The 18,305-nt window shown below is 38.2% G+C and overlaps 1 protein-coding gene across 3 annotated transcripts in view; it reads right to left on the bottom strand.

Annotated features, from left to right (window-relative positions):
• The window catches only part of GOLM2 (golgi membrane protein 2), a 107,875-nt gene that overhangs the window by 73,600 nt on the left and 15,970 nt on the right, over window positions 1-18,305 (bottom strand). The gene's annotated exons all lie outside the window — the stretch shown is intronic.

The raw sequence follows: 18,305 nt of genomic DNA, 5'->3' as shown, positions 1-18,305 counted from the left end.
ATCTATATTAAGAAAAGAATTAATTGTTTGCATCAGCTAATGGCAAACCAAAAGTAACTGATACTTATTAAGCTCCCATAGGATGACAGATACTACACAGGACCTGTTGTTGTGTTCACTGCCCTTCAAGAGCCAGTATATAAGAACAACAGGAACTTAAAAGTATACCAAAATTGACTCAAATTAAGGCTTAGCACTTAATTTAAATCTTTTTTAAAAAGTAATCTCTACACCCTTATGGGGCTCCAACTCACAATTGTGAGATCAAGAGTCACAAACTCTACTGACTGAGCCAGCCAGGCACCCCAGGCTTACCACTTCATTTAAAAATTAAAACAAGGTCTCGGAGAGCTAGATTCATCCACAAAGAACTACTGTACCAGTTCTTGCTTAAAAAGGTTTCACCCAATTGTTAAATGCAACTAAAATATTGCTACAAACAGGTTCTATTGTCAACCTCAAGAGTAACTTTACTTTGAAAGCATAGACAGATTAATATTGATCAGAAGCAGCACCATGAGGAGGTATGATAAATACCTCCTCAATCTCTGAAGAGAAAGTTCTAAAATTCTTAGTTTGAAATAATTACAGATTTATAAGAAATTGCAAAGCTAGCAGAGAAGTCCCATGTACCCTTCACACAATTCCCCACTGGGTACATTCTATATAACTATGGAATAATATCTAAACCAGGAATCTGACATTGGTATAATGTGTAAGTATTCTATGTCACTTTGTCATATGTACAGATTTATGTAACCACCACCAAAACCAAGATACAGAATACTCTATCATCACAAAGATGTCCCTCATACTGTCCTTTATAGTCAAATCTATCCTCCTTCCTCACACTATCTCTAATTCCTCATAACTACTAATTTGTCTTCCAGCTCTGCAACTTCAAGCATGTTATATAAACAGAATCATATAACATGTGACCTTTCAGGATTATTTTACTTAGCATAACACGTAGTTGTTACATATATCAATAGTTCATTCCTTTTTATAGCTGAGTAGCATTCCATGATATAAATGTACTACTGTTTGTTTAAAGCATCCAACTATTGCATAACATTTTTGTGGTTTCTACTCTTTAGCTTTTACAAATACAGGTGCTATGAAAAATCATGTACAGATTTTTACATGAACATTAGTTTTCATTTCTCTGAGATAAATGTCCAGGAATGAGGTTGCTCCTTTTCTAAAGTGGCCATGCAACTTTTATTTACATTTAAAAAAATTATGATGCCAAGGTACTGGATGGGAAAATATAAAACAACTGGAAAACACGAGAGCAGTCTCAAGGAATCAGCAGGCAAGGAAGCACCTAAAGCAGTATAATTACTGTAGAAATTCAGAGATGATTCTTAGCTGATGTGATCAGGGAAAACATCATGGAAGGGATTTTAACTGAATTAGGCATTGAAGGCTAGGTGAAATTATAAATTGGTAGAAAAGAACATTTTAGGTAGAGGGGATGGTTTAAGAAAAGTTATAGAGGCAAGAAAGCATGAGGTACATATGAAGACATGATCAATATACCGTTTGGTTATAGCACATAATACAGGGGAAAAAACAGTGGGAAAGAAGGTTTGAGAAAAAGTCCATAGAGTGCCCTTCAGCCCTAAGAAGAGTCTACTCTTCAAACAGAGAGCCAGTGACTGTCACATTTCAAATGAAAGTTTATCTATAACAAATAACTAATGAAAGCATACCTGTTCTATTTGAAGCAATAGTGGGGATCTTGGGGTCCCTCTTTCTTTTCCCCTAGAGTCCTGGTGGCTTTGAAGAATGAAGTTTAAAATATGATGTTGATACTCAGTCATAAAAGGAATGAAGTACTGGTACATGCTACAGTATGGATGAGCCTTGAAAAACATTATATATACTAAGTAACAGAAGCCAGTCACAAAAGGACATAGGGTTTCTTTTTGTAGTGACGAAAACGTTCTGGAATTAGTGGTGATGGCTGCATAGTACTGTGAATATACTAAAAACCAAACTGAACTGAAAAAAAACTGAACTGTACACTTTAAAAGGTTAAGTTTTATGATTTATGAATTATATCTCAAAATTTTAATGAAAAAAAAAAAGAAATGAAAATGACAAGGGTATTACAGGGACCAGATATGAAATTGGGGATAAAATAATTGACAAACTCCAGGCACTCAAGGAGTTTATTATTTAGAAGAGGCAGTCAAGTAACTAACTAGTCAATTATAATACAGTAAAATAAATGCTATTATTAAGTCCTACAGACATGACAGGAGAACTTAATAGAAGCACTTAAATCCTTAGAGGATGAAATGCCTTAGGGGAGGGGAGGCTTCTGGAGATGATAGCTAGAATACGTCCAGTAGGAAGAGTAGTGTTTGACAGGTGGAAGTAGGCAGAGGGTAAGGAGGAAAGATATTCAAGGTATGTGTCAAAACTTAGAAGTGAAAACTACTACACATTACAAAAATTTCAAGCAGTTCTAAGCAGCAACAAATATGGCTAGAAAGGTAAGCAACGTCCACATTATGAAGGGTCTTGCCAAAAAAATGTGGATACATTCCAATGTCTATGGTCAAATTTTACAGGACTTCAAGCAAGGTAAAGAGTTCCAATGTGCAACCTGGCTTCAGTCTGATGAGTGGACCAGAGGGACAAGAAGAGAGAGAGGGTGACCGAGTAGGAGAGTAGGAGACTGAGGTTGCGTTTCAGGTGAGAAAATGATGGTCTAAGCCAGGGGTGGGCACACTATGGTCTGTGAGCCAAATCTGGCCTGCTTCCTGTTTTGGTAGGGATGACAAGTTAAGGATGTTTTGTACATTTTTAAATGGTTGGGAAATCAAAAGAATAATAATACTTTGTGAATTAAATGAAATGCACAGGGGCGCCTGGGTGGCACAGCGGTTAAGTGCCTGCCTTCGGCTCAGGGCGTGATCCTGGCGTTCCGGGATCGAGCCCCACATCAGGCTCCTCCGCTATGAGCCTGCTTCTTCCTCTCCCACTCCCCCTGCTTGTGTTCCCTCTCTCGCTGGCTGTCTCTATCTCTGTCAAATAAATAAATAAAATCTTAAAAAAATAAATAAATAAAATAAATGAAATGCACATTTCAGTGTCTATAAATAAAGTTTTATGGGAAACAGCCACACCCATTCATTTACATATTGTCTCTGGCTGTTCTGGAGCTGCAGTACTTGGGACAAAGACCATACGGCCTGCGAAGCCTAATGTATTTACAATATGGCCCTTTATAGAAAAAGTTTGCCAACCTCTAGTCTAAACTAACAGAATGAGACAGAGAAAAATACATGTGGGAAATATGAAAGAGAAAGAATGAATAATCTTGCTGACTGATTAGACACAGGGGTAAAAGAAGAAACATCAGGGATGATGTTTAGATTTCTAAAGTAGGAAACTAGATGAGTAAGGTTGCAGTCCTCCCCAATAGGGAAGCAGGAAAAATAGACTTGGGGTGGGAGGGAGAAGTAGGGGGATGACTTTTTCAGATTTGAACCTGTTGAACATGAGGCACTTGTGACACACCCGAGAAGAGATCTGGAAAAGGTCTGGAGCTTGGGCACTAATGAATTGATATTCATTAGCATATGAATGGCTATTAAAGCCAAGGGAATGAGATCACTGATGGAAAGTTGCAGAGGCAGCAGGAGAAACTGACACCAACTGCTCTGAGATCAGTTGATCACTCAGAACTGCTCTCCATTTATTAGCCTATGTTTATTCTTTCCCACTTCCTTTATTTTCATGATCCAATTTTTCTTTTGCATTTTTTGCCCCTCCAAAGAACATAACCATCTTTTTTTCTTGTTTTCAACAAGTTAGCATTACTTTTTTACCCATTTTTATGATGTTATTCCAACTTCTCTACAGTCTATTTTAAACTTGCTTTTTAAATTGCTAGAGAGATGCTGTTCTCGAATGCTAGGCTAGGAGTGGCTTCAGCTTCCCTGAACTGTCTCTTTATATCCTTATATTCTTAAAAAAATTTTTAATGGAGGAAGGGAAATTTAATCTACAGACCACAAAAATAGTACAGGATTATATGAGCAGTACTGCTTTATTCTTATCACTTTAATTTTCTCTTCAATCTTCTTTATTAAGAATGGAGATGCTGATCCCAATGGCTCATATATAAAGTCCTCACATTTCAAAAGCTGCTCTGGAACAATATATTTTACATGATATTAAAGAGAAAAATCGGGGCGCCTGGGTGGCGCAGTCGTTAAGCATCCGCCTTCGGCTCAGGGCGTGATCCCGGAATCCCGGGATCGAGCCCCACGTCAGGCTCCTCTCCTGGGAGCCTGCTTCTTCCTCTCCCACTCCCCCTGCTTGTGTTCCCTCTCTCGCTGGCTGTCTCTGTCAAATAAATAAATAAAATCTTTAAAAAAAAAAAAAAGAAAAATCATAGCTTGTCTAAATAAAAGCCTTTTCTTAATCCAAGCATACTGGATTTATTTCCCACCCCATTCCTTTGCCATGTAAGAATTTTTCAGTTAGCTTCTCAGACCTCCTACCCCCATGGCATATTGTTCCCTTGGTATCTCGTGTTCTCTATTATTCTTGTCAATCCTTCCAGCAGGAGTCTCACAATAATCGTACATTTAGAGTTTGGTATTACCAGAAGTACCAGTTCCCAATTTCTCTCACTTCCTATTAATACTGGTTTCATTGTGCAAGTTATCTCACCTTCCATATGCCTTTGAACAGAGGTGCCAAGGATTTGCTCAAAGATCTCACAGAGCCCAGCTGGTAGATCATTAAACCCAGAAGTTCTCTTCCCTCTACAGAAATTTTACTATATTGCTCAATTTCAGAATCTAGACGTCTGCTACTAAATTATCTGTTCATCTTTTTGACATTGCAATATCACAGGCATCTGATCTCTCATCCCTCCATATATACACCTTACACCCCTGCTCCAATTCTTATCTAGCTCCTAAAATGGTTTCATAAAGAATCCTTCTAAACATTCAATGTTATCCTTTCAAGGAAATCTGAATGTGTTTTTAGCTACCATGACACCCCTTTGTACTCTTGCAAAATCTAAGAATATAAAGCAATAACTTGATTTGGGCTTTAATCTTATGTTTTCTACCATCTTGAGTCTGTGAAGACTTTTCCCATTTGGTTTCTGATTTTTTTTATTTGCACTAATTTCTTTACTTCGTTTTCCTTTCCTTTTAAGCTTTTCATTAATCATTTCTGCAAAAAGACAGGTCTCTTCAGTTCTTAAACTCTTTTGGCTTTAACCCTTCCTGTGAGAGCCTTCGCTTTTTTTTTTTTAATACTTCCACCATCTCATCACCTTCAAAAAGAAGATTGCCTTCCCTTCTGATTATTCCTCCTCACAGTTTTAATTTTCTTGTGTTCTAACATGAATTTGCTTATCTTCTAAATGACTCCACCAAAACTTCCCAGTTATTTAGAAACTAATTTCAGTTCTCACTATTACATGACTGGAAAAAAGGTATTTCATTTTACCACAAAAACTGTCTTGGAACTGGCAATGCTATAGGAATACTTCCTCTTTTTTTTTTTCCTAAATATATTCCAGACAGGTAATAGTACCTAAACTCTAAGAAGTATTATTTAATCCTTATTTTATGAAAGGATTCTCATTGTTTGGCTTTACAGGGCCCTTTCGGTTACTTTCAGACTTTTGCCAAAATACCTTTTTTACAGTATGCAAGAAAGATATCAAATACTTTCTCTTCCAAATTTCTTTGGGGATGAGAGGTATGTGTTAGACAGATAGACATGCACACACAGAGACGCACATCTGCACAAAAACACAGCCCCATCCCCTTGCCTCATTTTTATCCATGGTCAGAAAGATTCCAACCCGGATTCCAACATATCCTTCAAAAACCCACAAGCTCAAAATGCCTTGCCTAACTCAAGACTACTTGAGGGAAGAGCCTCATATTCAATCCTGTCAAAAACAAAACATTCTTTTATCACACACAGTACTATTTCCAGCAAGAATGTCACCTTGTTTCTCTTCTACTCCCAAGGTTTACCAGAAATGAAAATTCCACGAGAACAGGCACTGTGTCTCTCACTCATCCCTGTGTATCCACCTCAGTAAATGCTTGCTGAATGACTCCCTAGATTTTCATGCTCCATACTCTTTGTACTACATATTTTTCTACCTTAAATTGCATTTTATTCATATATGTATAATTCTAATTATCCTTCAAGACTTCTTCATTTATTTCCCCATTATTATCAACTTCATTGCCTTAGGCTTTACTTTCCCTCTCCCCTTCTGCAATGCTTGTTTCTCTGGGATTTGGAGTCCATCTATAATTGGCTGATTATTCATGCTGTCTTTAGCCTTTTCCAAGTTAATCTCTTAAAATGTGTTTACTATAATTCCTGAGACCTTTTTTCTCTCTTCCAAGACATACGTTCTTTATCTCTTTCTTCAGTAACAAATATCTTCTCCTGATATTTTGCTAAACCGCTTCTCGCTCATCCCCAGCTATTTCATCTATTTTCCTCTAATCTTTCTTCCTCCAATATCTAGAACTTAATCTTTATATTTTTACCACCTCTTTCTGAAGCTCTTTTAATGGTTTCCCCATCCCACATGGCTACTTTGAATTAATTTTGGCAGCTGTTACCGGCTCAGTTGCTCTGCTTCTCTTTTCACTCTGGGACCTTGAAAATGGCTCAGCTGTGCATGCTTCACTTTCATTAGGACCTGTTCTTGGGCATCAGTACAACTTTGACCATTGATCCCAAAGGTTATATATAATTGGCTTTTTACAGATGTCATTTCTGGCCCCTTCTTCTCCACACCAGAAACATTTTTCCTCATTATAGCTCATACTCAGATGATTTCCAGAGACAACTCTATCTTTTGTAACATAACTGCTAAACCTCGATCATGCTCAGAATCACCTAGGGAGCTGTAAGAAATACATATTCTTGCCTCCTCCGCCCCACTCCAGGGTGATTTAGTAGGCTGGGGATGGACCCAGAAATCCTTTTTCAAAAGCTCAAGTGATTCTGATAAGCAGCCAGGTTTAGTGATTACTCATCTATAGTATATCTTTGGCTGGCACCTATACTAGCTGTACCAAGATGGGATTTTTTTTTTTTGATGTTTAATTCAAGGTCTTATTTATCTTTTTTTAATTATAATAATATTTTTTATTATATTATGTTGGTCACCATACAGTACATCCCTGGTTTTTGATGTAAAGTTCGATGATTCATTAGTTGAGTATAACACCCAGTGCACCATGCAATATGTGCCCTCCTTACTACCCATCACCAGCCTATCCCATTCCCCCACTCCCCTCCCCTCACGATGGGATATTAATACTAACTGATGGGTATTAAATTTTTTTAATGTTTATTTTGTGTTAGGTCTTGTGCTAAGTGTTTTACAAGTATCACTGCATTTAATTCTCACAACCATCTTATGAGGTGGGCTTTACATTTTACAGATGAGGAAACTGTACCCTACTTCATATGCCTACAGTAGATTCTGGATATTCTCCCAAGCAGTCCCACACAAGAGTCTGTGCTCATGACACTGTGCATATACGAGATCAGGTAGGTAATTAAACTTCAGGGGCACCTGGGTGGCTTAGTCAGTTAAGCATCTGCCTTAGGTTCAAGTCATGATTCCAGGGTCCCGGGATCAAGCCCCACATCAGGCTCCTTGTTCAGCAAGGGAGACTGCTTCTCCGTCTTCCTCTGGCCCTGCTCATGTGCTCTGTCTCTCTCAAATAGATAAAATCTTTAAAAAAAAAAAAAAAAGGAAACTATGAACTATAATGCTTAATGATGAATAGAGGCAAAGCCAGCAAAGAAGACTAAGAAGAACTGAGAGAAGAAAAACAAAGAGAGTCCGGTGTCATGGAAGCCAAGAGCACAGACAGCTAGGTGAAAAGATGCTGAGACATCAGGAGTAGGACGAGAAAATCCAAATGTGAACAAAGACAATTCTCTTTTCAAGAAATGTAACTGGGAAATCAAGAAAAGATGCAAGCATTTTTTAAGTGCTGAGGAGCAAGTAGAGACAGAGAGGTTGAATATAAGAGAGAAACTGGATTAATAATAGTACAAGGTCTTGGAAGAGGGAGAGGAAATTAGATCCAGAAAACAGGTACAGAGGCTGGTCCTCGAGCCAGCCAGGTGCCCTAAGTCAGTGATAAATTTTAAGCCACATAAGAGGGTACAGATGGAGGACTATGAAAGAGGAGAGCATGAGAGGTCAGTAGGGAAAGAAAGGCAGACTTCGAAAATATGAGCGTAAGAGTCTCCTCCCCCATATGCCATTTCCAGTTCATAAAGCATTTCCACTTACACATCTCACTAATCCTCAAAACTTGAAATGTAAAAAATCAAAAGTTTCTCCACAAATTAGCAGCCCTTCTCAGCTTCCCCACTACCTTCACTCCTTTGGTTCTCCTGCCTCTTCCCTCTCTTCATCTTATTAACCAGCCCATTAGTGCCTAGAACTGCATGCATTCGCACTCCACACAAGCTTTCACCAAGTCCAGCCAATTCTTTCGCAATTTCTCTCAGATCTGACCCTTAACTCTGTGTTCATGGCAACCACCTTGATCTACAGCTGCACTAGAATAGAAGCTCTGTAAAAGCAGAGATCTTATTCATATGGTCACCCCTCATCCCTTTGCACAATGCAGGCACTCAACATTATGACTGAATAAGTAAATGAAGAAATCTAATCTATCACTAGTCTTTTCACACTTTTATCTATTTCCAAATGGTAGTGACAAACATCTTGGCAAAAACTTGTCTCCCATAAAAATCTTTCTTCTAGTCAAAATCCAATAATAGAATACTATTATACATAGTGTGGAATCTAAAACTCTTCTACCAAGCATTTAATGCCTTCCATAACATGGGAACCACTTTATTCAGTTATCAGAAATGGTCTCCTTGACATAGTCAAGCTAGTTTTAACCATCTCTAATTTAAACTACTTTTTCCTATGTCCATGGCTCATCAGAATGTCCTTTCCTTTCCTTTTTACTACTATAAAATAAAAACCTTTAAAATAAAAACCAAGACTTAAGTTGACTCTACGATATTATGACATTAATTTGTATAGCTAAAAATTTCATTGTATTCACTATCCCTCATCCTTCCAACACATTCCCAATTTTTTATGCTATTAGGTCCTAGTCACATCTTCCACTTCTAGGTCCCCTCCAATTTAGTCATGTCCAAGCCACCTCCTACCAAAACTACCCAGCACTGTTGTCAATTCCCTTTTTAAGTCTTAAGCATGCATTTAATTTCTTCCTATGTTAATTTAGTCAGCATATATTTGAGTAGCTATTTCATGCAACTCACTGTTCTAAGCACTGGGGATATAGCAAATGACAAAAACAGACAAAAATCCCTGCTCTTTCTAGGGGATTACAATATTTAATACATAATATTTGTTACAATAAACAAAAAAAGTCATATAATAGAATAGAAAGAGGTAAATGCTGTGCAGAAAATACATCAGAGATGGAAGAGGGGAAGACCTTAACAAAAAGGTGTCATTTAAACAAGAACTTTTGAGTGAGAGTTACCATGCAGCTATCTGGGGAAAGCAGGTCCTAGGCAGAGGGTATAGCCAGTGTAAAAGCACCATCACAGGAGAATGACTGATACCTCAAGGAACTGATGGAAACACCCAGTGTGGTGTGAATGAAGTGAGCAACAAGAGGGGTAATAAGAGATGAGATAGAGAACTGTGAGGGAAGCAGATGGTCTGGGGCCTATGGACCACTGGAAAGACTTGGACTTTTTCTGCAATTGAGATGGAAGCCATTGGAACATCTTAGGCAAATAAGGAATATAACCTAATTGACATTTTAACATAGTGCTGTGTTGAAAACAGACTGAAGCAGGAGCAAGGACAGAAGAAAGGAATCTAGTCAAGCTATCACCGATAATTTAGGCAAGAGATGATGATAATTTAGACCAGAGTGGTAGTAAAGGAGGTAGAGAGAAGTGTCTCCATCCTGGATTTATTTGAAGCTAAGCCAACAAGATTTGCTGATAAATTGGATGTGGGGCTGAGAAAGAAAGTGTCAAGAATGACTCCAAAGCTTCTGGCCTGAGAAGTTGCCATTAACTGAGCTAGGAAAGACTGTGAATAGAAGTTTTGGGGTAGAATACCTGGGTAGCTCAGTTGGTTAAGTGTCTGCCTTCAGTTCAGGTTACGGTCCCAGAGTCCAGGGATCGAGTCCCACATCGGGCTCCCAGCTCAGTGAGGAGTCTGCTTCTCCCTCTGCCCTTCACCTCACCTGTGTGTGCACGCTCTCTCTCAAATAAATATATAAAATCTTAAAAAAAAAAAAAAAGTTTTGGGGTAAAGGAAAGATCAGGGATTTGGCTCTGGACTGGTTAAGTCCAAAACCATATCTGCCATCCAAGAGGAGATGATGAGTAGAGTTAAATATCAAGGCTAGAATTTAAGAGAACAGTCTGGGTAAAGAGATAAATTTGGAAATCAAGATGGTATTTAAAGAGGTGGCAGGGTGAGCTCTCTAAGGGACTGCGTGTAGATAAAGAAGAGGTTCAAGGACTAAGCCTTAAGTATTCTATTTGAGGAGGAACCAGAAAAACAGAATGAGAAGGAATGACTAGTGAGGTGGAAAGAAAGCAGTATTTCCTGTAAGTCAAAATGAAGAACATGTTTCAAGGAAGAAGAGGAAGTAATCAACTGTATCAAATGCTGCTAATAAGTGAAGTAAGATGATGACTAAGAATTGACAACTGGATTTTAGCCAACACTCAAATACTGAACAACAGTTGGTATGGTGAGGGCAAAAGCCTGATTAGAGTGAATTTAAGGGCATGTGTTTAAGCTGTTTTCAAAATAAGCTACTAGACTTACAATCCAACAATAATCCTTCTACCTAGCAAAAAGCCAGAACTGGGTTTCAGCCTCACTTTCTGTGAAAGTTATCTCAACAAATGATCATACTCATTACTTTCAAATAAAAAATTGATGGTAGAGTCAGCCCTTCGTTTTCTGATACTAATTCCCCAGAAGTAATTGTACTAGAAAGCTCACTTTTGTTCTCAGCACCTTGAGTGAGTATATGTTCTAGATTTAAAGGTTCCGATTTAATATAATTTTCTTCTGTTAATAAAGGGGATCCCTTACACATGCAAGTAAACATTTAATTTCATGCCACTATAATAATTTTTATATTAATTTTTTTTCCTCAAATCAAGAAAATTCTCTTTCACCCAGGGACTGGGGAAGGGAAAAAGGAGAGCTTTGTTCACTGGGTATAGAGTTTCAATTTTGCAAGATGAAAAGGTTCTACAAATCTATTGCACAACAATATGCATATAGCTAACATTACTGTACACTTAACAATCGTTAAGATGGTCAATTTTATGTTACATGGTTTTTCACCACAGTTTTTTAAAAAAATTCTTTTTCAGACATGATGTCCTGATTTTCAATTTGGACAATATGGACACTGTGCTTTTAACTCAAAACTCTAACTGAAGGCATTCCAGACACCGTTAACAACATTTGAGGAGTAAATGTTTGTTTTGGGAGAGAAGTACCATTTAAAGAAGTAAAACTTGTTAAGAAACTCTTCCTGTGGGATTCGTGGGTGGCTCAGTCGGTTAAGCATCTGCCTTTGGCTCAGGTCATGATCCCAGGGTCTTGGGATCAAGTCCCACATTGGGTTCCCTGCTCAGTGGGGAGCCTGCTTCTCCCTCTGCCTGCCACTCCCCCTGCTTGTGCTCTCTCTCTCTGACAAATAAAAAAAATCTTAAAAAAAAAAAGAAAGAAAGAAAGAAAAGAAAGAAAGAAACTTTACCCACTAAGCTTTAAAATAGTTTCCTCCTTTCTTCCAGTTAAGGTTAAAGACACCATATGGCATTAGGCAAGCAGCATAAGCTATCAGAATAGATCATTAATAAGTAGAATGTGTAGGGGCGCCTGGGTGGCACAGCGGTTAAGCATCTGCCTTCAGCTCAGGGCCTGATCCCAGCGTTCTGGGATCGAGCCCCACATCAGGCTCCTCTGCTATGAGCCTGCTTCTTCCTCTCCCACTCCCCCTGCTTGTGTTCCCTCTCTCGCTGGCTGTCTCTATCTCTGTCAAATAAATAAAATCTTAAAAAAAAAAAAATAAGTAGAATGTGTAAAATAAGCACAAAACCACCTTGCAGAATTTGGTATGGAAAGTTTACATCCACATTTTTAGTCAGATGCTTTTTCAGGTCTTTTTAGATGGTTCTCTAGTAACTGCCCTTTCATTCCTTGATTTCAATTGTATCTTTATTAAACTTCCTCATGTAATCAATACTGAACAAAGTGTTGCACATAAGGAAAGACTTTGATTATGTAGAACCCAATAACATAGCGCTTAAAAGAACGGCTCTAAGGTTAAGCCTGGATCCGAAGTCTGAATTCATAACTTATTATTACCTTGGCCATACTACCTGTGCTTCTGTTTGCTCATCTGTAAAATGAGAATATTATCTGCCTCACAGGGTTGAAATAAACAAATAATGTTTACAACACTGCCTAGCACATAGTAAGTGTATAATAAATGTTAGCTAGCAGAATATTTTCTTTACTGTTCCCAGTACCTAACATGGTGATCCCTCAAATTTAGCCTTTTTGGCCAAAATGATACACTGGGAATTTCACAGAATTTCCTAGCATACTACTTTATTCCTGATTCCTTTTTTGCTGGCTTGGAGATACTTACCCTACAAATAAGTACAGTTTGGATTTTTTTTTCTCCTAAATGGTTCCACTGAGGCTTCAACTTTTTTCCCAACTCACAGTTAATGATCTTTCTGTTAATGACCCTTCCCCTTTAAGAGTGCCACCTGTACACTGTGAACTTTTTCTAAGTCATTAAAAATGGTAAATATGACCAGTCCGAAAACTAATCTCATTTCCCACTGTTTATTATAATTCCCTCCATCTGAGAAAGTAACCATGGTACATTAAAAAAACTACTGCATTAGGAATCAGAAGGCCTAAGGTTTTAGATCCAACATCAGGTACTTGAGACCAGAGACAAGTAACTTTTAAAAACTTGGTTTTTGGGCCGCCTGGGTGACCCAGTGGTTAAGCATCTGCCTTTGGCTCAGGTCATGATCCGAGGATCCTAGGGCTGAGCTCCGCATTGGGCTCCTTGCTCAGCAGGGAGTCTGCTTTTTCCTCTCTCTCTCTGCCCCTCCATCTACTCGTGTGAGTGCACGCTCTCTCTCTCTCTCCAATAAATAAATAACATCTTTAAAAAAAAAGAGAGCTTTCGTTTTCTCATCTGTAAAATGGAATTATAAGTCCTACCTACTTTGGAGTTTAGCTATCAATATCAAATGTACCAGTCTTTCAACTCCATTATTCTCTATTCTTGCTGCCATTGCTTTAAATATAGACCCACAGTTCTTGCCTAAACTTCTGCAACAATGTTTTCCTAACTGATCCTGATTTCATTTTCTTTTCTCTACAATTATCCTCTATACTATACCCATAACTATCTTTTCAAAATACAAATTTGATTATATTGTTCTCTCTCTCCTAGAAGGTGAAATCAAAACTCCTTAGTATGGCATTCAAGACTTTTAAGAGTCTGGCCCCAGAGAGCCCAGAAATAAACCCCACATATATGTTAACTGATTTTTCAATAAGGATGCTAAGACCATTCAATGGGGAGAAAAAGAATCTCTTCAACAAATGGTGCTGGGACAATTAGATAACCACATGCAAAAGAATGAAGTTAGACTCTTAACTTGTGCTATACAGGAAAATTAACTCAAATGGATCAGAAACTTAAGAGCTAAAACTAGAAAACTCTTAGAAGAATATATACGGGAAAATCTTCATGACCTTTGATTTGGGAATGGTTTCTTATCTATGACACCAAAAGCAAAGGCAAGGAAAGAAAAAATAGGTAAAACTGGATTCCATCAAAATTAAAAACTTTTGTGCATCAAACGATACTATCAACAGAGTGAAAAAACAACACATTGAATAGACAAGGCAAGAAACAACAATTGTTGGAGAGGATGTGGAGAAAGGGGATCCCTCCTACATTGTTGGTGGGAATGCAAGTTGGTACAGCCACTCTGGAAAACAGTGTGGAGGTCCCTTAAAAAGTTAAAAATTGAGGGGCGCCTGGGTGGCACAGCGGTTGATCGTCTGCCTTCGGCTCAGGGCGTGATCCCAGCATTACGGGATCGTGTCCCACATCAGGCTCTTCCGCTGTGAGCCTGCTTCTTCCTCTCCCACTCGCCCTGCTTGTGTTCCCTCTCTCGCTGGCTGTCTTTCTCTGTCGAATAAATAAATAAAATCTTAAAAAAAAAAAAAAGTTAAAAATTGAGCTACCCTATGATCCAGCCATTGCACTACTGGGTGTTTACCCCAAAGATACAGATGTAGTGAAGAGAAGGGCCATATGCACACCAATGTTCATAGCAGCATTGTCCACAATAGCTGAATCGTGGAAGGAGCCGAGATGCCCTTCAACAGATGACTGGATTAAGAAGATGTGGTCCATATATACAATGGAATATTACTCAGCTATCAGAAAAAACGAATTCTCAACATTTGCTGCAACATGGACAGCACTGGAGGAGACAATGCTAAGTGAAATAAGTCAAGCAGAGAAAGACAATTATCATATGATTTCTCTCATCTATGGAACATAAGAACTAGGATGATCGGTAGGGGAAGAAAGGGATAAAGAAAGGGGGGTAATCAGAAGGGGGAATGAAACATGAGAGACTATGGACTATGAGAAACAAACTGAGGGCCTCAGAGGGGAGGGGGGTGGGGGAATGGGATAGACCGGTGATGGGTAGTAAGGAGGGCATGTATTGCATGGTGCACTGGGTGTTATACGCAACTAATGAATCATCGAACTTTACATCGGAAACCAGGGATGTACTGTATGGTGACTAACATAATAAAAAATCATTAAAAAAAAAAACCAACACATTGAAGGGAGAAAGTATCTGCAAATCATGTATTTGAAAGGGTTTTAAGATTCGATTTTATTTATTTGCCAGAGAGAGAGGGAGCACAGCAGGAGGAGCAGCAGGCAGAGGGAGAAGAAGGCTCCCTGCTGAGCAAGAAGCCTGATACGGGACTTGATCCCAGGACCCTGGGATCATGACCTGAGCTGAAGGCAGACGCTTTATCAACTGGGCCACCCAGGTGTCCCTGAAAAGGGTTTAATATCTAGAGTACATAAAGAACTCCTACAACTCAACAAAAAACAAACAATCCAATTAAAAATGGGCCAAGGACTTGACAGATCTTTCTCCAAAGATAAAAATGACCAAGAAGCACATAAAAAAATATTCAACATCATTAGTCATTCATTAGACAAATGCAAATCAAAACCACAGTGGAGTATCACTTCATACCCAGTACGATGGCTATTATTAAAAACAAAACAAACAAACATGTTGATGAGGATAAAAAGAAACCAGAACCCTTGTGCATTGCTGTTAAGAATGCAGAATTGTGCAGCCATGCAAAAAGCACTTTGGTGCTTTCTCAAAACGTTAAACATAGAATTACCATATAATCCAGCAATTCCACTCCTAGGTAAACACCCAAAAGAACAAAAAACAGAGATTCAAACAGATACTTCTACATCAATGTTCAAAGTAGTAGTATTATTCACAATAGCCAAAAGGTGGAAACAACTCAAGTGTACATCAACAGATAAATGTATAAACAGAATGATAGAGAGAGAGAGAGAGAGAGAAATAGTAATACTATTCAGCCATAAAGAGGAATGAAGTTCTGATACATGCTACAAGATGGATAAACCCTGAAAACATCATGCTAAGTGAAATAAGCCAGACAGAAATGGACAAATATGGTATGATTCCAGATGTAAGAAGAATCTGTAATAAACAAATTCATAGAAACAAAAAGTAGAGCAGAGGTTCCCAGGGGCTGATATATGGGAGCAGTTATTGCCTAATGGGTACAGAGTTTTTGTTTGGGATGGTAAAAAAAGTTCTAGAAATAGGTAGTGGTAATGGTTACACATCATCATTATGTACTTAATGCCATTAAATTGTAAACTTAAAACTAGTTAAAATAGCAAATTCTTTTTAAAGAGGGAGGAGGGGAGGGGCAGAGGGAGAGAGAGAATCTTAAGCAGGCTCCGCACCCAGCATGGAGCCCAATGTGGGGCTCAAAGTCACAACCCTGAGATCATGACCTCAGCCAAAATCAAGAGCTGGATGCCTAGGGCACCTGAGTGGCCCAGCTGGTTAAGTGTCTGCCTTCAGCTCAGGTCATGAACCCAGGGTGCTGGGATTGAGCCCTTCGTCAGGTTCCCTGCAGAGACCTGCTTCTCCTTCTCCCTCTGCCTGCCACTCCCCCTGCTTGTTCTCTCTCTCTGTCAAATAAATAAAATAAAATCTAGAAAGAAAAAGAAAGAAAGAAAGAAAGAAAGAAAGAAAGAAAGAAAGAAAGAAAGAAAGAAAGAAAGAGAGACAGTTGGGACGCTTAAACAACTGGGCCACTCAAGCACCCCTAAAATAATAAATTTTATGTTAGTATATTTTACCACAACAATAAAAAAATAATGATAATAAAGAGTCTGACCCTAAATAGCTTTATCTCCAGCCACAAATTGCCTTCCTCTCACCACTTTACATGCTACTCTCCTACTGAACTGCCTGACCCGTGAGGGTACAACAAACTTTCAGTCTTTCCTGGTTTCATTTATGTTTCTTTGACTTTACCCCTTTGTAAGTTTGGTGAACTACTCTTCATCCATTAGGATCCACCCTCAGTGAATCCTTTCTTTCTTGGCTTCCTGAAGCAGTTAATCAACTATTCCTTTGTACTCTCAAATCCCTTTGTAAATAGTTCTACTGTGCATTTAATCATGCATTACGGATTATTTCTCAATGTGTATCTCTTCCATTACACTGAGTTCCTTAAGAACAACTACTGAATCTTACCATTTTTCTACGCCTAGCACCTAGCACATGGTAGATACTCAACTTTCCCAAATAAATAACTTAGGCATATAACATGCTTTGAAAAAAATCAGAAAGCACTGTCAGGAAAAGGACTTATTTCATTTTATTCTTTGTAAATTTATTTCAAGTTAGCTTCCAGTTTACAAAACAAGTCCGTGAAGATATGCAATATATAACAATTTTTTTCATTATACTCCCACTAAATTAATCCCAAGGTTTTCTTCTCTTCATTTAGATGCTAAAATTGAACCAGAAAAATATTTCTGGGTTTTTACATGAATAATATACTAATCTAAATGTAGTAGCATACATTTCAAAGAAAAGAGACATTCTATCTAGAAAGAAAATAAGTTAAGAGTGAGTAGTTTTACATCAGAATATTTTGATCATGCCTTCCAGAAAAGTTGTGTAATCAGGTATATGGATATCTATGGTAGCCCTAGCACATATTTATGCACACTTTGGTTAAAAGCCAGTGCAAACTACTGAATCAAATAACAAATATTTACTTATATAAGTATTATACACATAGGGTACAATACCAAATATGTACATGTTTACATGCTTTAGACTAGATTTTTATAGTCAAGAAATTCACAATATAAAGTAGGAAGACACCAAAAAAAGATGCAAAAACAGACATGCAATATAAACGTGCAGATATGGTCATTCATTTAACAATTATTTATTAACTGGGTACAAGCCAGATACTCTAAACATAGCAGATAAAGAGAAATGGACCCTGCCATCAAGAATCTTAAACATTTATTAAGTAATGTTATGCCAGGAACTGTGCAAATACAAAGATGAATAGAACATACAGCCACGCCTGGCTTCCGATCTAGATATGAAGAGGCAATTATAAATAAATAAATATGGCAATTAACACTGACAACTTTTTCTCAAAACTCTTTTCCCTTGGCCTCCATGACCCCACAGTATCTGGGGCTTCTTCTTCCTTTCTGTCTGGCTACTCTTTCTCAATCACTTAAACCTGCTACTAAACCCCCATCTGCTGCAAAGCTCTGTACTACATATGCACGTCCCTCTACAACCTACCATTCCTATGACTTCAATAACCACAACAGATTTAAATATGTCCCTTTCTACTGAGTTCCAGAAGTGTATTTCCAATACCTACTTGATATTTCATGGATTCCTCAAACTCAACTTACCTAAATTTGTACTTTCCTCGAACTAACTTCTAATCTAAGGTTCCTACCTCAGGTCATAGCACCACCATCAGCTGGGCTCCACAAACCAATATCAAGGGATTCATCTTTGAATCCCCATCACACATCAAATGTATTATA

Source organism: Ursus americanus, chromosome 36 (assembly GCF_024610735.1).
Source record: "Ursus americanus isolate L20-20 chromosome 36, mUrsAme1.1.p, whole genome shotgun sequence".
NCBI lineage: Eukaryota > Metazoa > Chordata > Mammalia > Carnivora > Ursidae > Ursus > Ursus americanus.
The sequence above is the reverse complement of the archived record's forward strand: the minus strand, read 5'-3'. Positions and strand labels throughout refer to the sequence as shown.